This window comes from Excalfactoria chinensis, chromosome 2, assembly GCF_039878825.1.
Source record: "Excalfactoria chinensis isolate bCotChi1 chromosome 2, bCotChi1.hap2, whole genome shotgun sequence".
NCBI classification, from domain to species: domain Eukaryota; kingdom Metazoa; phylum Chordata; class Aves; order Galliformes; family Phasianidae; genus Excalfactoria; species Excalfactoria chinensis.
This window is the reverse complement of record NC_092826.1, coordinates 1,787,748-1,809,049: the sequence shown is the minus strand read 5'-3', so window position 1 is coordinate 1,809,049 and position 21,302 is coordinate 1,787,748. Positions and strand designations below refer to the sequence as shown.

At 41.0% G+C, this 21,302-nt stretch overlaps 1 long non-coding RNA gene and 1 other non-coding gene across 5 annotated transcripts in view; one reads left to right on the top strand and one right to left on the bottom strand.

Annotated features, from left to right (window-relative positions):
• LOC140248728 (uncharacterized) overlaps window positions 1–21,302 on the top strand; it is a 152,823-nt gene that overhangs the window by 19,377 nt on the left and 112,144 nt on the right. The window lies entirely within an intron of this gene.
• On the bottom strand, window positions 1,777–1,849 carry TRNAF-GAA (transfer RNA phenylalanine (anticodon GAA)). Its single transcript has one exon. It is a non-coding gene; the product is annotated as a tRNA-Phe (tRNA).

Here is a 21,302-nt window from a genome sequence, read left to right as displayed (position 1 = left end):
TCATCTTCAGTTCATCATCCACATTCCTACGTTGTTTCTTGATTATTTACCTCATCTTCTTCTTAGATGAGTGGTCTCAGTCTTTTTTTTTTTTCCCCTCTATCTCTTTTCTCTTAAAGCTTGAAGTAAATTCACTTGAAAGTCATAGGAATTCGTAAGAAACAATCTCCTGAGCACAGTTCAATGACGCTGATGCCAGCGTTATGAAGGCTGTGTTTTCCTGGATAGCTGACTGCCTGCAGCTCTTGCAAATAAAAAAGAGTTAGAAAAAATGAGGACTCAAGAGGTGTGTGAGTAATACAATATCATCCGTGGGGACACGTGCTGGGATAACACAAAAACACACTGAGAACAGAGAGTACATACACTCACCTGCAGTTTAACTCTTCACAACATGTAGGAACATTCTGGTGTTGCAACTAGGAAAACTGAGGCACGGTGATGTGATTTGCACAGAATATTCAGTTGTTTTGATGGAGAACATAAGCTAATGCTGTTTTTCCTTTGCAGTAGGCTTGTAGTTGTCAGAGTTATGTAACAAAGCTTAATTTAATTGCACTGAAGAGGAACAAGGCTATGAACTCCACCAATTACCAGGCAAAGGACTCAGAGCAATTGGATGCTTCATGATTTGTTTGAGCCAGTCCATAATGCCTCAACTTAGCACTTCCTCATTTCACTGCATTTCCCCTCATTAACAGCCAATTAGACAATTAAGCTGCTTCTTCTTCCTGCAGTCAAATATGACCAAATATTAGCTTTATGCCTTCCATGGAACTGCTATTGAGGACCACCCAAAGTTGAACACTAATGACGCCCTGTTACCTGATAAGACGCTGAGCAATGTCATCTCCATTGGCACGGAGGTGGCATTCATTCCAGCTGACTTTCCCACCTCCAAAGAAGGCTGCAGCTAGCTCTGTGAGAGGAACAAACATACCATAGAAGGGAAGCAGGCTCTGCCAAGTACTGCAGAAATGGGACACAGATGGTATCTTAAATGAGAACGGAAGTTTATTTGGGGGCTCTGCACATGACGTAGCACTGCAGCTCTTGCAGCTCTTGCAACAGATGACAGACTAGGATTTCAGAGCTGGTGATGAGATAATTTTGAAGCAGTCTCTCTCCACAGAGCTATTAGCTTGTATAAAATAAATTAAAATCAAATAAGATGAAGGAGAATAATAAGAAAGAAAAGAAGAAGAAGAAGAAGAAGAAAAAAAAAAGAAGAAGAAGAAAAAGATGTAAAAACCAATAAGTGGTTCTGTAAGGTTATGTATGTATTAACTTCTACTATATCCAGTTTACTAATATTCCAATATCAATCACAGCTGTTGTTGGCTGGTTAGTCAGCCCGTATGTTTGTGCTGATTGGCCAGCTGGCCACTGCTAATGGGAATATATGAGGATTGCATTTCCTTCTGCATCTGTAAACTTGTCTGTCTCTCTACCCACAGAAACACAGAATAGTTGAGGTTGGAAGGTCTTTTGAGGTCACCTGGTCCAAACACTCAGCTTGAGTGGGGCTGCTTAGAGCCAGTTGCCCAGGACTTTGGCCAAATGGCTTTTGAATTCCCCCAAGGATGAATTCTGTCGTATCAACCTGAGCAATCAGTACCATTCCTTTCATGATAACCTATCATGAAACATCTCCTTTCATGATAGATACTCCAGTCCCTTCAACATCTTCCTGGCTCTTTGTTGCTCTTTCTTTGGTTTCTCCATGCTATGTCTGGTGAGCCCAGAACTGGAATGCCCAAAACTACTGCAAAACACTGCTGAAGCCCGGGATTGAACCAGGGACCTTTAGATCTTCAGTCTAACGCTCTCCCAGCTGAGCTACTTCAGCCCTGCCCTAGCATGATTATTTGCAAAACCTGATGTGGTATAATTATCTTTCAGACCTATTCAGACAAGCTTTCTTTACACTAGCTTGTGAGTCAAAGAAGTCATTTCAGGAAACAGATGGCTCAAAAGCAATAGTTTTGCCAACTGCATCAATGCAGGATCCTTGTCATTGTAAATCACCTCTCTAAATACAGAGGCTCTGTGTGCGAGTCTTTAATAACAGCATGCTTCTGGGTGATGTATAGTAGACAAGCAGGGAAACAAAGATTCTCTTCCCCAAGGGCTGAAAAACAAAAGAGTACATTTACCTGCAGATTAAAGAAGGGAACAATAATTTACAAATCATTTCAAGGAAACAGAGATGGAGGTAGGTCTCTATGACCATGAAGCTACTGACAAGGTAGTTAATGTCAGATGACATCGGTGATGAAGCAACACAGAATCATAGAATGGCATTGGAAGAAGGTCCCCAAATTCCTTCCCCACAGGGCTGCTATGAACAAGTTCTTCTCCCAGTTTGCATGCATATCTGAGATTGCCCCAATCCAAGTATAATCCTCACTCTTGGCCTTGAACCTCATTAAGTTCTCATCAGCCCACTTCTCAAGTCTGTCCAGGTCCCTCTGGATAGTATCTCTTCATTCTGTTGCATAAACCTCACCACTCTGCTTAGGAGTTTCTCTATTGGTAGAGTAAGTTGTTGTGCTGGGTAAACTTTTCTCATATCACTGTATGAATATGCCTGGCTTCCATTCCCCAGCTGCAAAAAGACATATTGATGTGAAAGGATTAGCCAAGCTGTATGAAAACCCCGATGCTACAGTGGGGTCAGCAAAAAGATATATAACTCCTGTTATATTTTGTGTCTGGTAGTGACAGCAAACCTGGCATATTGCTCAGGGACTTGAAGTCATAGCAGAGTGATAAGGTGTCAGTCCTGAAGTGGAAATGAACACTCCTCATTGACTGTCTTATTGGCTGTCTCATGTCCACTGGGACCTCAGGATCCAAAAGAAAGTAGTTGGGGATTGTTCCCATCAAGTCCATCCAGTTATTCCTGAAAGAGGATCAGACTTTTAGTAAGAGCAACCCTCCTGAAAAGAAAATAAAAGTACAATTGATCATTATTTTTTTTAATAAACGACAACAAAACTTCCATAAAAACAAGGCCATAGGTTCAGAGCAGGTCTGTGTATATTTATCTACAGAAGATGTTTGTGGGAGCAGTTTCTTCAGCACAATGACTAAGGATCCTACAAATACAGTTTGGAACAGCCTGCAGGAATAGAAAACTCTTTCTAGAATGTTGTTACTCATTTGGATACAGAAGGCAGAAAGAAAAAGGACTACATAGGCAGATGATATGTTAGATGACTGTTGTGGAGTCTGTCACAACTGTTTACTTTGCTCTTGAAGGGATACTAATGTTTAGCGCGTGCATCTGCTCCAGGTCTATTTATACTCTAAAGACTAGGTCTATTCTGAAACAATGGTACCTAAGATTCTGTTGAAGGAGACCTTGAGAACTGCTCTGTTCTTTTCTTAAGAGCTGTAAGCCACTTAGCATTACCAATAGCCATGACCCCCATTGTCAGATTCCTAGAAGGCAAAATGGATATATCAGTCTGACAGGTAACAAGGACCACAAGAGAAGCAGGGTTTTCCTTAACCTGGCAGGACTTTTTCTTCAAGCAGCAGAGGTATGAAAAATGTTCCTGGTGTAGGATTTATTTCACCTGACTTCCCAAAGGCCAGAAAGGCAGAACTCTCTCCCACCAATCACTAGAAAGAACTCTAATAGAAGTAGGAAACATTGGTGGTGAGTTCACAAAATGGATTTTCCTTAAAAATAGAATCATAAAATCATAGAATTGTTTGAGTTGAAAAGGAGACTTAAAGGTCATCTGGTTCAACTCCTCTGCAATGAACAGGGGCATTTACAGTTAGATCAGATTGCTCAGAGCCCTGTCCAGCCTGTCCTTGAATATCTCCGGGGCTGTGGCATCCACCACATACGTCTCTGTCCTGAAGCATAGTGTGTGGCTTGGGGACTGGGTATAAGCTCAGAAGTTAATACACAGATTTAATGAAGCCATAACATACTCTTATGGGGTTCCCTAGAAGTTGTGTTATGCTCATTGCAAGATGGACTGGTTCCCATCAAAAGCTTGTCCTCACATTTAATTAGAACTCACAGCCCAGTCCAATTCTGGGTCTATATAAATCCCTGCCTAGCACTTATGCTGATATCACTATTCCTGAATTCTGTGAGTCTGTGCATTGGGTCTGGACTCTCAGCTACCTGATCTAGCTGTAGATATCCCTGTTCATTTCAGCAGTGTTGGACTAGCTGACCTTTAATGGTCCTTTCTAACCCAAATGATTCCTTGATTCTATGATTTAGGGCTATCTAGAATGAAAGAGTCAGAGCAGAAGAAACTTCTCAAGACAGTGGTGCCACCTAATGGGAAAATTCCCAGAGAATCAATTTCTCGGAAGTCAAATCCTTAATTGGAGCGTTGCTAGGTGACGTAGAAATGGAAATCAGTAGCTCTGATGCAAGTCTCTCTTTTTTGCTGCTTTACGACCATCCATCCGTCACTCTGTTCCTTTTTCCCCAGCATCTGAGCTACACACATGAGACCGCCCTGGGAAATTAATTCCGCTTCCTGCTCAGATCCATTCTCAGCAATCCCGGATGCTACTGAAGTGTTTTTGACTTTCCCTGGCAAGGAAATTATCACAAATATTCATGTTTAAAAAAAAAAATAAATAAAAAAATAAAATAAAATAAAAAATAAAATAAAATAAAATAAAATAAAATAAAATAAAATAAAACTCAACAAAGAAGAGAATGAAATTCTGTTGGAGAGATTAGGACTCTGTTGGTTTCTGTAGCTTTTCTCCTTTGCCAACAAGCAGTGAGAGAGGCTCTCTGTAGCAAGCTCCATTCATTGTTGCAGCTCAGCAATATCTTGAGACAGACTTTGGCTCTGTGAAACAAGCAATGATGTCTCAAAAGTATTTCCTGATAGAAGTTCCCACACCACAACCCCCTGCAGCCACTTTGCATCATAAATAATCATTTAAGTGGGAAGGAACAAGCTGCAAAGCCTATCCTGGCCTCAGGGGACTATTTTATTCTGATTGTGTTGTCTTCCAACAGCTACACCTATTTCCTCATGGCAATCATCCTTGCCACAGCACCCCTGCTTCCATCATGTCACAGGAGCATGTTATAGCAGTTAGATCCAAGTCTTGATCTTTCTCAGACCTCAGCTTTGCTTTGCCATCAGTGAATCATGTGTGTTAAGCTGTCTCAGCCTTATTTCCTATTTTCTATCGTCAAAAAGTTATTTTCAAGAGTCTTCCTTTTTTCTTACTGATGCAAAGATGCTTGCAAGTGCTGGCAAAAGTAAATAAGTAAGTAAGTAAATGTTGAGATAGATCAAAACTTTAGTTCTGTTCTTGGGGAGAAGGTACAAGCTAAGTTATGGTGGGGATCTGGATCCACTTTCAGTGCCACAGTGAAATCAAATACCATCCTCACAGGTAATGTAGCAACTCAACAAAACTTCAATTTCATGGCTGAGTAAGGAATTAACATCTAGGGCAAAGGGGAGAAACTGGCAGTTAAGCGGGCTTGAGTCATTAATCCTAGCAGGGATCTGGGCTTTGCTGGTAATGATGACTCTGCAGCTGGTGCTGCTTGAAGCTTTGAGCACTGCCTGCAAGAGCTGTATGGGCACCAGTAATTATCCTCAGAGCTCCGGTGATTTCCAATGTCTTTCGTTCTCATATCCCATGAGTTGAACCCAAGAAATCCAAAAAGGGATTCATCTGTTGTAGAGATGTGTTTGGAAAGTCTGTGGATCTAAGGAATGATGTTTGGAGCACTTGGAGCTGGATAATAAAGGGCTAAGCCCCAGTGAGCAGTGGAGGAATGACCATGAATCATGCCAAGAGTGATACAAGGGTAAGTTCAGCTACTAATTTAGCTTGTTAGACTAATTTAGACTTGCTAGGATAAAGGAAGAGGCTATATCACAGATTCACAGAACCTCAGGGATTGGAAGGGACCTCTGGAGATCATCTAGTCCAACCTCACAGCTAAAACAGGTTCCCTACTGTAGGTTGCAGTAGATCATGGGAAAGAATCCAGGCAGGTTTTGGATATCTCTAGAGAAGGAGATTTTACAACCTCTATGGGCCGCCTGTTCCAGGGCTCAGTAATCTTCAAATTAAAGAAGTCTTGCCTTCTGTATGCACAGAATTTCCTAAGTTTCGGTTGCTGCCCATTGCCCTTGTTTGTCATAGAGCACTACTGAAAAAAACCTGGCTCCATCAATTTGACTCCCAGCTCTAAATACTTGTAAGCACTGATAAGATCTTCCCCTCAGCTTCTTCTCCAAGCTGAACAGCCACAAGTCTTTCAGCCTTTCTTCATAAGGGAAATGCTCTAGGGCCCTCATTGTATTTGCAGATCTCCACCAAACTCTCTCCACCATTTTCCTGCCTTTCTTGAACTGAGGAGCCCTGAACTGAACACAGTACTCCAGATGTGGCCTTACTAGGGCAGAGTTGAGGGGGAAGTTCACCTCCTGGCCATGCTTTTCCTAATGTACTCAAGGATAACATCGGCCTCCTTGGCCACAGGGGCACACTGCCAGCTCATGGCCAAACTGTTCTCTAACCAGGACACCCAGGTCCTTCTCCACAAAGCTGAGAGTATCAAGGTAGATAATTCAGAAGCCTGTAATATATCACAGGTTGGAAGGGAACCAAAAGTATCAAGTCCTACTTCTGTCCACATTGCATTAAATGCCCAGACTCCACTGTCTTGCTCTCCAGCTCCTATTTCAGTAAGGATGATACCAGCCAGTGATACATTCTTTGGCTGCAATCACAACATTAGTCACTCACAGTGAGGTGACTGCAGCCTTATTTCCCCATCTCAGTTAACCACCTTGAAGCTGCAATGCATAATCCCCCTTCTCTTCATAAACTGAATCTGCATTCTGAGAATTTAGCTTTTTCAAAGTCAAGGCTTCAGTGTATGAAGCTCCTCACCTTTTCTGGATGCAGACTTCAGCTAGGGAATCTCCTTCTATTCTAATGGAAATGTGTAATGTTACAGATGATTGAACTAAGCCAATATGCTTTCAGGAGCTGGTTTGGTATTTGCAGCATTTTTCTTCCTCTACAGGTGCTGAACAGCAGTTCAGTATAGAAAACATGAATTAAAAGATCATCCATTGCTTTTCGTGTGCCTCAGTTTCCTCAACAATAAAGGAAGTTTCTCCCCACTCCAGTAGGCTTTTGGCAGTTTTCAAACATTCACAGCTAGGAAGTGCTCACATCTCAGAGCAGTGTTTTCATTCATTGCTTTATGGTATTTCCCATCCTTTAAAACACTTTGGATGGGCAATTCAGCAGCTGATAGGCACTGAAGTCCCTAAAAATCAGTGTCACTTCCTAGATATCCCTCCATTACATTTAACCTATTAAATGCAGTCTGGCCTGATTTTAATACCAAAGGAAAAACCTTGGACAATGTACAAATGAAAATCAAAAGATTGCTGGCCAGATATTTCAAGCAGCTGAGCAGGGTTGGTCAGTAAGGACTGGCACTTCTAATGACTGTTCAGAGTCCATTCATACCCTCGGAGGAGTTTCCATGGGTTGAGTGACCAACCACAGTATGATGCAAAAGAGAGGAGACATTGAAATAATGCTTTGTAGGAGAAACCTCTCCCCAAGTGGCAGAGCCCCATAGATTTCTCTGGCAGAGCACCAGCTGGGAAGCTGGCATAGAAAACAGAGTGGAAAACATTTCAGTTCTCTTTGTCCATTATGTCATATATTGTACCGTGATGTGCAATTGTTTAACTAGACTTAAATCACTACAAAATACATAAATTACCTCCAACAATCCCCCTTCGATCCAAATGCTGACACGTTTTTGTTCCAAAACATGGTAATCTTGCTATCTTCCATATAATTGCATAGCATATATGGCTCATTGCTCGCTCTTAAATAAACAGAAGAGTTATGTTCCACGGTACACACCTAGTCATACATAATTTTCTCTAATTGTTTTAAATAGAAAGACAGTTGAAGATGATTTGAGGGTATATCTGTGCTTAGATGTAAAGGATTTAGAACAAAAATAAAAAGGAACAATTCGAGATTCTAAATGATATTGTCTAGCAACTTAACTTTTAATCATAGTTTCCAAAACTGAAAAGAACACGGTGTATGTTTTGTGATAATTCTACAACTCAGAAAATCAGCTCCAGCTTCGTGAGCAGCCCTTTTGCAGGTGCTGTTTCAGTGGGCACGTGGATAGAACACTTCACTCAAACACTGACAAAAAGCGTGCTGCATGTAAAGTGAAGATGGGTTTAGTAATGAAGGCAATGGACATAGCCGAGGCATGACATTTTCTGGATATGTTTGGCTGTCCTTAGCCAAGAAGAAAAGCAGAGCTGACATAGAGTTTGCCTAAGCTTATAGCAGGGTCCTGCCAAACTCCTGAGCTAACATGTAGGGATCAGGGAAAAGTCTGGAGCCTCTTCTGTTCACTCCATTAGGTCCATCAGTTCATGTATCTCCTTCACCCTTTGTAAAGTTCCATCTTCCTATTAGTGTCTGATTGTGTTTGGACAATGGGATCCAGAGTTTTAGTCAGTCCTAAGTTTGGACAAATGCTCCAGCTTCAATTCCATGTCCATGCAAAACAGAGCATCACTATGATAAGACCCACACCCCCAAAAAAAGTAGAAGTAAAATGTTAAATGTTTTTTCTTCCCCTGTCATATGTGGTTAAACCCCAGTTGCTAGTTCAGCAGTAATTGCACAATGAGCTTGCTTGGACAGCCAGATATAATCTGCCAAGAAGCGAAACTCCACATGTCAGCCATCTAGTTCCACAGGCTTTTCTTTTTTTTTTTTGCCTGGAATCTGACAGCCACGTGGCTCTTTAAAGCTTTCAACTCCATTTTCTTCCCTGCCTCAGTTTTCAGATGCTACATATTCATGTTGCATCACGCACCTTAGGGATCTTCTCATGGGTGCAATACTCAGTCCTTGATGCCTTTCTCATACCCCCACTGAACTTCTTTGCAGAGAGCTGGGCATTTGAGAATAAGTCATGATATCAGACTCATAGAATCATTAAGGTTGGAAAAGACCACTAAGGTCATCTAGTCCAGCTAGCAACCAGTCACGTCCATATCTACTAACCGTGTCACTCAACATTCCCATGGTTACAGAGTGCTACAGCACGAGACATGCTGGAAGTATTTAATAAGATATATCATGTATATGGAGTAAATTGGCCATTGCATTTGACAGTAAGAGAGAGAGAGGATGAATGTTCAGGCTTCCGGTCTGTCTGAGAATGGAACTTCAAGCATCAAGAGTCATGCTTTGCTCACCAGGCTGTGCATATCCTGGAGAACATCAGTTTGTCCACTTGAAGACGGTTCACTGCTACTGAACACCCATTCTTCGAATCAAGCTTTGGACACTGGCTTTCTGTGTAGGGCTTTTTTGTGGTGCCAGAGATGGTGAAACCATTGGTTTAGGGCCAACACTACCTCATGAGCTTTCTAAGTTTCGCTGTCATGGGTAGGACTCCTGTCTCTTGGACATCTTCGTTCATCCATAAAGGGAAGCCCTATAAGGGCTTCCTGGCAACTCATCAACATTTACTTCCAAGCTTCAACATGCTAGAAGGTATCCCAGACCTGTTTAGGATATCCTCCACCCTCATCCAGGAGATTCCTTCAACAGATTTCTAAAAAGTGAACCTTTATTTTATTTTATTTTATTTTATTTTATTTTATTTTATTTTATTTTATTTTATTTTATTTTATTTTATTTTATTTTATTTATGTCAAAGAAGGCCTTGATGCTGGATTGTTGTTCATCAGAGATGGCCTCGTTCTTTTGAGGATATGTGTAATGACTGACTCCTGAAGAATGTGAATAGGATCAAGCTCTACAAACAACATATATCTGGAAAGAGAAGATCCCTAGCAAATCTATCTCTCAATAGCCATTTTACCATGTGAAACCTGGAGATAATTGACCTTCTCTTTTACTATGGTGTTAGAAGGGCATCATTGTAAAGCTAGGGACACCCACAGGCTGTAAACAAGATAATGGTGCTAATAACCCAGCCCCAAGCCATGCAATTGATTTACCATGTCTAATGTACCCAGCATGAAATGGGCTGGAGTGGCAACAGAATTTGATGGGATGATTGACAGGTTCATTGCATTTTAAACAGGCATGAGAAGAAATGGGACTAAAGGGACTCATGTCTTAAGTAGATCTTGTATAGCAGTGACATTTTGACATTGACTGTGGTGTCTACTGAAGATCTAGAAGCAAAAGTTCCTTGGCTTTTTCTTCTCCCAGTCTCCATCAGTAGATACATTACTGTCCTTCAGTGCCAACAAGCACTGGACAAGCTGGAGGGCTAGGATGTAAGAGAAGAGCATCCTGTGCATGTCCCATCCCTGCCTGAAGTATTTTTTCTTCCTTCCCTCACTTCTGCATTTACCATTTTCCCCAGAAAACACCAAAATTTCAATCTTCAGATAAAAAGAAAACACAGAAGCAAACAAACAAACAAAAAAAACCCAAAACACACACACACACACACAAAAAAAACCAACAAAAAACAAACAAAAACCAGCTGTTCCAGACACAAAATGATTGCACTTTGTTTTTCAAAATTGCAGTCCCCCCAGGTGGGAAAAGACAGTGAGAAAAACCTGTAAACAGAAAATAGAAAGCGACTCCCACTCACGAAAACTGCTGCCTCTCCTTCTGAAGGCAGCACACGGATGAGTCATGGCAGAAAGCATCTCTCTCCCTGCACGGCTGGGGTTCTGTCTTGCCCACCTGCCGTCCTCCGCTGAGGAGGTGGTAGTGAAAGCCCCCAAGGCAATTCCTGTGAGTCAGGAGACCCCATGGAGAAAGGCAAAGCCACCTGCCAGCTTCTGCTCCTCTGACATTCAGATGATATTTTATTCCAGTTCTACTCTTTTAGATACTTGAAAACAGAAAAGTCCCATTTGTTTCCCCATAGCTCTGGGAAGTCTGTGATCTTGGTTGAGGAAACTGGGCTTGTTTATCTTGGAGAAGACTCCAGGGAGACCTCACTGCAGCCTTCCAGCACTTGAAGGGCACTTGTAAGCTTATACGCAGGAGGGGGGCTGACTTTTTGAAATCTGACAGTGATATAACAAAGGGAAATGGTTTTAAAATGAAAGAGGGGATACTGAATTTAGACATTAGGAAGGAATTCTTTACTCAGAGAGTGGTGAGACACAGGTACAGGCTGCCCAGAGAAGCTGTGCATGCTGGATATCTGCAGGTGTTCAAGGCCAGGATGGATGGGACCTTGGGCAGACTGTTCTGGAGGGGGCAATGCTGTCCACAGGAAAGAGTTTGGAACTCGATGATCTTTAAGGTCTCTTTTCAACTCAAGCCAGTCTATGATTCTGTGATTTAGTCTTTTAATCATTAACACAAGGTTTATTTACAAAGGAGCTGGATGAGCTTTAAGGTCCCTTCAAACCTAAGCGGTTCTATGATTCCATGATTCTATGATCTTCAGTCCTTTGGGGGACGTTGAAAGTCTCTGTCAGATTTACAGAGAATGGGTCAGCCCTCCTAACTTTTCCCTGTGCCAAAAAAAATATTCAAGAGTAGGATTCAATGATCCTTGAGGATTCCTTTCAACTCAGGATATTCTATGATTCTAGTTCTGCGCTCTACACAAGATCAGCATGAAGGGGAGTTGTCAGAGTTTCAGTCTTGTTGAAAATGATTGAGACAAATATATGTAAATGAATGTAGGAATAACTTCTGCCCGTCAACACTGTTCCCTAGCTTATCCTAGGCCTATTTTGATATTTATGGTTTGGAATGAGAGATGTCCCTGTTGATCTGCCCTAGACCCTTTGGCAAAGTGTTTTTTTATTTTTTGTTTATTAAGAGAATTCAGATCTCCAGTCCTTTCCTAAATAAAAATGAAATAAAATAAATAGATAAATAAATGCTTGAGCTGGGGGTTACCACAACCCAGAACCAATTTTCAGTTAGCAGAGTGTTTTGCCTTAAATAAAAGGGCAAACCTAGTTATAACCCCAATAAAGGTTATCCTGATGGCTAACAGGACAGGACAGAGAGATGAATGGCCGTTTCCCAAAATCAGAATGGCTGCAAACCTGTGTGTTTATTAGGATTTGAACTTATTCTGGAGGCATTACCATTTATCATCCAGCAACAACCAGAGGTATGGAAGGAGAAGAGATATTGCTGTTGAAAAGTTTTGAAAGCAAGCAGTCTACTTGCTGAGTCTTCCCCCATCTGCTCATCTCTATCACAGAAGCTTTGTGTGCTGCTGCATTTCACTCTGTTCTTGTAGACTTAAGTAACAAATTTTCCCTTTAACACAGAGTACTGCCTGTAAATAAGGAAAACAGCTGCTTTCAGCTACCCTTTTTTACTTGTTTATTTTAATATCTCTACAGGAATTAGAAAGCCTTTAATTTTCCCACCATCCTAATGCAAGTGGAGGGTAGTAGGGGGTACCCATAGCATCCATTAGGATGCTGAAAGCCAAAAGACTTAACAGGTCATGTGATCAATAACAGCTCTTGTCTTCCCAGGATGGTGAAGTCTAAATATGAAACTCACAAACCCTGAACAACTTTGGGATTTCAGGCCACATACTCATCAAAACATGATTCCCACAACTCTGGGTATGATTTACCATAGCAAGGTCTGTCACTACCAGCAGTATCAGATGTGCTTTAGTTAATGGAGTTGCACAAAGAGCCATCATAAGGCAAAAACCCTGTGAAAGTATCTGCCTCAGAGTAGGTTTGCACAATTACTTGCTTTGGGGGAGAGGAAGAAACAAAAGTAGATTAGATGTCCAGTTAACAGACACCTTCTCTCAGTGGTATTAGAAAATGATCTGCCTTGGCCCAGGACCTTACTGTGTCTGTGGTGCTCATGGACCTCAGTACAAGAGGGATATGGACATACTGGAGAGAGGCAAACAATGGACATTGAAGTAGGGCCTGGAGCATCTTTCCTATGAAAAGAGGTTCAACATGGTCCTGGGCATCCTGCTGTAGGTGTCTCTGACTGGACCAGATCAACCCAGAGGTCCCTTCCAACCTCAACCATTCTGTGAGCCTGTGGTTCTGTGGCCTATTCCTTCTGAGTGGTGCATGCAATGTGAGTCCTCTCTCTCCCCTTGCCTTCCAGCATGATAAAAATAAGCATCTCCCGCTGACTCAGCCTGTGTGAAAGGGACTGGGGTTTCAGCTTCAGGCTTTTTCCTCCTTGGGATAGAAACATACAGGCTGTTAACTAATGACACATAGGGATTAAAAAAACCCCAACTCTTCTGTTGCTTAAATTGCTGAGTTTGGAAAATGCCAGCCAAGTATTGTATGTGGAGAGGGATATAGATACACACACTTAGAGGCATGTATATATTTCTTAAAAAAAGAAAAAAAAAAAAAAAAAAAAGAGAGAGAGAGAGAGAAAGAAAAAAGACTCTTTTCATAGAATAGCACAAATATATGTAAGGCTTTGGACAGATTTGCAAATAAATGATATTTTCCTGGTAGCAAGAGTCTCGTTTGTTGGCAGAAGGCTGTCATGCAGGACATGCCAGCATGTCTCTGTATTACACTCACACTGACAACGTGAAAAACTAATTGGAATAATACCCACACACATCTGCTGGGTTTCCCCACAGGAGAAGACGCAGCCCACACACAGTGTAGGTGGGTGCATATGATATAGGTCATGGTACACTGCTTCATTTAGCAAGGGCAGCCTTCCTGGTGGGTGACTGACAAGTGTTTCCCTCTGCATCTTCAGCAAGTCTAGCAGACACTGTTAGCTCTGGGGTTGCCTAATTACACCCATTGGGGTAGGACAAGAGACAAGAGATGAATCTATAAAATATATAGCTGGCCAAGCAACTGGAGGGAGGATTCCTTCTAGTCCCCACCTAGAGGCTTTCTATAGCTTATTCTGGGCCAAGAACATAGTAGGGTCAGGTTTTAAGGAGAACAAATGATTTATAGCATGCCAACAGCCTCAGTCATCACAGGGAAGAACTTTTTTTTGTCCAGAGAGGTGGTGGGTGCCCTATCGCTGGAGACACTGAAGGTCCAGGCTGAGCCAGCCTCTGAGTGATCTAATCTAGGTGTAGATTTCATTGCATCATGTAGATTCATTGCAGGGGGTTTAGACTAGATGACCATTTAGGATCCTTTCTAACTCAAACAGGTCTACAATTCTATGATTTTCTGTAGGTAAATGCTTTCACTGATGCAGTCAGAAAAGCATCAATGCAATAAGATGGCTACAAGAGGATTTTGGTTATGGCTGCATGGTAAAATATTGCACCTGTAAAAGATACTCGGATCTGCATACCTGTGCTTTTGAGTGCATCTACATCTAGGTTCGGTAGAGTCAGGTCATGGGTGCATTAGCTGGCCTCTGGATCAGAGCTCTTGAGGAACTTTTAGCTCTCCTAAGTCTTTGAAAAGCCATAGGATGTATGGCCTTTACCAAGCTAAGTCAGGTGTGGTCCTTTTAACTAATTCTAGATCAGTTCCTGCCACCTTCAGAATTCTGACATAGCTGTGTGCAATGAAATCTTGGCTCTACTTTTGCCCAGGATGTGTTCAGTCACTCTCATCTCCCTGAACAGCAGAAGAGGAGAAATGTCACAAAGCTGAGGCACAATTTCTCCCCTCCTGTAGCAGGTGGCTAATGTAAGTCAGAAGAATCACAGAATCACACCCTAAAAACTCATCTGCTATACTTATAAAGGATACAACTAGCTCATATGGAGTTCTCTAAGGTGAAATCAAGTGAATCGCAACTCAAGCATCTCTGGTTAAGTTACTCTTCATGGACACAGGCCATCCTTGTTCTCTCATTGCAGTGAGGAAAGGCAATAAACAGCACATCTGAGGAGGTGCCAGAAGCCTGCTGAGATGGCAGCAGTGAGTTTCACAGTTATGGGATTTCCATAAATCTGGGTGTTCCTGTCTAAGAGAATAACTGTCCAAATACAGAGTCCAGAAGGTAGAAAAGCAATAGTCTGCAGATATGCTTCTCCATTTCCTTCAGAGAGGGACAGACCATTTCACTACATAAACCAGGGCAAGACCGAGGAAGTTAAAACTCTGCCTGGAATGAAAAGTTTCAACTGGATGTCATGAATCCTTGCCAAGACCAAAATGATTAGAGGTCTCGACTAGAGGATAATGTCTGCAATTTCCTATTATTATTATCCGTTTGATAGCTTGGTTATTAAACCAAGGATATGGAAAAGTCTGATATGACCATCTGCACCTCTTCAGCTTTGTTTCTCTTATCTGTCACAGTTGGTTGAGTCCCGATATAGAACTGCTGCACACACAGCAATGAAGTCCTTGAAAACAAGAGTTCATTACTGAGTGAGAAGCTTTCATGATTTATGTCATAATGCTGGTAATTAAAATAAATAAATAAATAAATAAAAATAAGAAGGAAGAATAGCTTGACTGACTTCAGTTTAAGCCACTCTTACTGACTTTGGTGCTAGATTTCCCTGTCTGCCTTCTTCATTCATCTTCTGCCCTTTCCTAGGTAGTTTTTTTGTTAGTTTGTTTGTTTTTATAGTTGTTATTATTTGGTATTTATTATATTGTTTGAGTTTGTTTGTTTTTTTTTCCTCATTAGGGCTATTATGTCTGTGTTAAGCTCTAGATCCTATCCCAAGGACTACTCAAGAATCTCATTGGTGGTACTTAAGCTCAGGGTGTTCCTTATTCCATCATAGTTAGATGAGTTCTAGTATGCCATTTGAGTGTCTGCATGCAAGTTTTTGTCCAAATAACTGAAAACTTAACTATTCCATGATTCTAAATCCTTCATTTTGCACAACAAAGGTTCCATGAGTTCTTTAATCAATGTACAAATGCTTTTGATGCAAAACGACTTGCTCCTAGAAAGTGAGAATACTTGTCAACTTGGACAGCTAAAACAGTATTAGTCATCCTCTTGAGCCACTTCTCTCTGCTGATATATGCTCTATATCCATTTCAGGACACCAAAATAGAGTTATGGAATCACAGAATCAAAGAATCCTTAGAATTGGAAGGGACATTTAAAGGTCATCTAGTCAAAATCCCCTGCAATGAACAGGGACACCTACAGCTAGATCAGGTTGCCCAGAGCCTGATCCAGCCTCTCCCTAAAAGTCTCCAGGGGTAGGACGTCCACCACATCTCTGGGCAACCTGTTTCAGTGCCATACCACCTTCTCTATAAGACTTTTTCCTTATATGTAATATAAAATCTAACCTCTTTAAGCTTAAAATTGTTTCCCCTTGTCCTATCAAAACAGACCCTGCTAAAGAGCCTGTCCCCTTCCTTCTTATTAAGCCCCCTTCAGATGCTGAAAGGCAGCTCAAAGGTCTCCCAAGAGTGCTCTCTTCTCCAGGCTGAACAGCCCAAGCTCTCTCAGCCTGTTCTCATAGGAGAGGTGTTCCAACCCTTGGATCATTTTTGTGGCCCTCCTCTAGACACGCTCCAACAGATCCATGTCTCTCCTGTACTGAGGACTTCACATCTGGATGCAGTATTCCGGATGAGACCTCACTGCTGCAGAATAGAGGGGCAGGATCACCCCCTTTGACTTGCTGGACACAGTTTGTTTTTAATGCAGCCCAGGTACAGTTGGCTTTCTTGGTAGATGTAGATTAGAAGAATAAAAATATAGATGTTCATGTTCATTGCAAGGGATTTGGACTAAATGACCTTTAGAGGTTCCTTCCAACTTAAACATTTATATGATTCTATGAGGAACACTTGCGTTGTTTCTGAACCACTCCTCTTTGTCTGGAGGAGGCACTACAAAAAATACTGGGAAAACAATCAATCATCTATCATCTGTTTTCCCTTGGTGTAAAGATTCCATCTGAGGTATAGAAAGGAAGAACTTCCAGAGTTACAATAAGGCAGTTCAAGGGCTTTCTTTCCAACTTGTTATGTCCTTTTCATTTATAGGCATGGTTCAGCTAAGGGGCAGTGGAATTAAGTCTGTCCTGTTTAATGCAATCAACTGCTAATTCAGATGACAGGATATTTATTGAAGCTGGAATGGAAGATAATTTGCATTTATAAGAAATTCCAAATGACCCTTCTTTGGCATTAGCTCATTTGACACAGATAGAGCTAAGGGCACTTTTAACTAGAAAGTCAATATATGAAGAGCAAGTAACAGAAAAATCTAACTTTAAACTGCACATTTCAGCTGCAGTAAATTGATACACAGATTACTTATTCATGGTCCTAATTCCAGTGTTCACAACAGTGTAGCCAACCTGCTTCTATGAGCTAAGCCATGTGGATTGGAGATATCTTCTTGACTCACATCTGGACTACAGGATGAGAATATGTGGCCCTTGGGACATCATGTATGTGCTAATGACAGTTCTACCAATATTTGTTCCTTGCTCCTGTGCCTCGTTGCCTGCAAAGCAGTAACTGTGTGCCCATTGACACATGTTCAGAGTCATTAATAGCATTAATATCAATAATAATTATGAAACCTCAACAGAGAAGTGAGTGAAGGAAGGCGAGATTGCAGCAAGTTTCTTATACAGGCATCAGAGATGTACCTGAGTTTACTAAAGGCAGAGCATCAGCTGTGTATTTTCATTCCTCAGTTCAACTCTGTAGGAAATTAAACAAAGTCATACTGTAATTGAAATGAAAAGTGATATATTTATTTATGTGTTTATTTATAAAAACATCAATAACATAGTAACTCTTAAAGCTCCAACACCGTATGCCAGACAGACTGAAGGAGAGGTCAGATATAGGGAACACTTAGGATAAGTGCCCAGCCCTGGGGCACCCTTCCCACTACATTCAGATAATACACAGAAGAAGAAAAAAGTCTAGATTTGAATTCTTAGACTGAACATAGATGAAAAAATGCCCATGTAGGAAATTCAGTGTGTTTTTCTGGGTTATCTGAATCACAGAATCATAGAATGGCCCAGGTTGGAAGGGACCCCAATGATCATCAAGTCCCAACACCCCACTGCACACAGGGCCACCAACCTCCGCATTTAATACTAGACCAGGCTGCCCAGGGCCCCATCCAACCTGGCTTTAAACACTTCCAGGGATGAGGCATTCACAACATCCCTGGGCAGCCTGTTCCAGCACCTCACCACTCTCATAGTAAAGAACATCCCCCTGATAGCCAACCTAAACCATCCCTCCTTCAAATTAAAACCATTTTCCCTTGTCCTGCTGTTACCTATCCTTTCAAAGAGCTGACTCCCCTCCAGTTTATAGACTCCCTTTAGGTACCGAATTTTCATCACGGATAAATAAACAGAAAACCTAGCGGGGAAGACAAAATGTAGGATTTCAATATTTTGAATTTCTATTTGGAAATGGCTTTTGTTCAATTTGAAGAATTTTTTTTTTGACATAATTAAAACAAACTGAGCACTGAAGAGAAACATTTTCTTTGAATGAAAGCATTATCTTCAGTTTACCGGAGAAGAATAATGTTTGATCAAACCTAATGCAAAATTTGCTGTGGATCTCTTTTCCTGCAAATGCTACAGATCTGAAGGGAAATAAAATAAATGAATCCATTTTCCACACATTTTTTCTTATTAAAGGTGTTAACACTAATCTTGCAAAATATGTTTATCCTAAAAGAAGATGCAGGGTATGAATTTAGTTCCTGCTCCTTTCACAATGCACTCCGATAAAGTCCACCACTTCAAAAACAAAAATTATTTGGAAGCTTACTATTCCCCTGAACATCAATATTCAGGGTGGTTAGCTGTTCATTTCAGTATTCCCCACACAGTACTTAATAAATTGCCTGAGCATGATGTGAGAGCTGCAGAAAATACGATAGCATGTCAGTAAGGTACGGAGAAGACATTTTAAAATAACACTGGGTTGCCCCACTTTTTTCAGAGAGTCTCTCAACTTGTGCATAATTTTTAAAGTTGTGCTCTGTGGAGATAAAATTCCTAGCAGAGATTTATGGAGTGGACCTGGAGGTGCTTAGGGAACTGGGATTTCTGCCTTCTTAAAGTAGATTTACAAGCATGGGTGCACATACACCTCTATTTCTGCTTTCCTTCTAAGTAGAGCACATACTATTCATGCATCACACAAGGGATAAAAACATACCCACATTTCAAAGGCAAACTAGGTAATGTCAGAATCTCATCTGAGGAGATGGGGAAGGTTTTTATATATTAATATGTATGTGAGTGTACCTAAGAATAGGTATGCACTTTGTTAATGGGAAGAACTGCCTGGATGGGGTTGTTTGCTCTGTGTAAGACTGGGATCAGTTTCTGGGGACAGAAGCCTTGTTTCTTGCCCTTTCTTGGGTGGGAGCATTTTGTAGTCTAAAAGGCAACTTCTGTTCTATGCTGCAGATCAGAAAATCAAATTTGTTCCAATAATGCGCAGAGAAATGATGGAAGAGTGAAACTAATTTTGTTCTCAGTGGTGACTGGCACTCTCAACTTAACCTTGAAGGTTCTATTAGATAGAGGTCTAGCCTCTTTGTACAGCTCCAAGAAATAAGAAGTGAGATACAACTTTCTTTTGCAGCGAGGTTTTCATAAGAAGATAGCCTAAAAGAGCTAAACTATGTAAAAGTTCTTGTCTTTTCTTACTTGTCAAAATGGCCTTCCTCAATGGATCTGGCTCCCCTGGGAAGTGGCTATAGAACTGAACTTCCCAGAATTCAAGAAGCATCTAGACACTGTTCTCAGACATATGCTGTGGTTTTTTGAACATCCTATGCAGAGCCAAGAGATGGACTTGATGATTCATATGATGACTGTATGACTCCATGATTTCTGGAAGATGTTGGAATAACTTGACCTCAGAGATGTCTGGTGATGAAGACTACAATCCCTGGACATTCTATTTCAGAGCTTCACCAGTCTTAACATTAGAAAGCTTTTTCCCAAATGTCTTTCTTGCTGAAGGATAAACCCATGGTTTCTTGTGATACCTACCATGTTCAAAAAGAATAATCTGTTCCTTTGCACTCACAAGTGTATATGCTACTTTTTTTCCACATGAAACCATTTCTAATTAGCAAATATAACCAGTCTGGAGACCTAGGTCAAACATGCTGCCTGAGCTAAGGCATTATAATTTGGAACTGAGCTCTTCTTACCATGACAGAGTTCAGTAATTCTACAGTTATATTCAAATTTAAAAAGACCTCGAAGCAAGATAAGCTTGATAGGACAGAGGGACAAAAGATATTGATAGGACAAGTGGAAATGGTTTCGAATTAAAAGAGTAGGGATTTGAATATAGGGAAAAATAATTGATGCTAAGGGCAGTAAAGCACTGGAACAGGTAGTACAGAGAGGTGATGGATGCCCCTTCCCTGGAGACATTCAGTGCCAGGCTGGACAGGGCTCTGAGCACCTTCATCTAGCAGTAGTTGTTCCTGTTCACTGCAAGGGAGTTGAACTAGATGATCTTTAATGATCCTCCCAACTCTAACAATTCTATGAGTCTATGATACAAAGGCATAAGATATTGGAGCATACCAAGCTCTCTGTTCTTTACCAAGAAAAGAAAACTGGGTCTAGCTAAGCCCTTGGTCAAATATTGAAGAAGCTAAGGAAAGATTACATTTAGAATCTTGAGGTTAAATCTGATTTATATCTTTGTCTGTGAGTTCTAGGAGAACTTTCAGTTGAAGACTGGAAATTTATCATCAGAGAAAAAGTTGTGTCTCTGGAGCAGGGTATGTCATGACAGTATCCTATAGAGGTCACACAGGGAAAAGTGTGAAATTAAAGCTCATATGGACTGACACATACCTACAACACTCCTACAAGTATCAGTTCAACTCTGTTATTTCAGAGCTTAAATTAAATAGATATTTTCTTCTGAGCAAACAGCATGGATGTCCCCAGAAGATGATAGGTGTTAACATGACCTTCTCGGATCTGGAATCCCCTCCAAGCCTGTACAGCCAGTATAGTCAGAATAAACAGCACTAAAATCTAAAATAATGGTTGGAATAGTAAATGAAAGAAAATATTAAATGTCTAACAGCAAAGTGACTGCCAAAGAACAGAGTCGATTCAATTTTCCGGGCTGCAAATGCACTTAAGTATCAAAAGCTACTGCCTGTAAAATTGGTGTTGCTTTTGTTGTAACTTTATGTTTGTGTCAGTGTCTGGTAGCTCTTAAGATTGTGTTTTACTCATAATTTATTTAATCTGATGCCCACAAAGAAAAGTGCTCCTAGGACACTTCCCCCCTCCCCCAAGTAACTGTTTCTCTTTCCCATCTAATCTTTTATTTCCTTCATACATTTCAACAGGT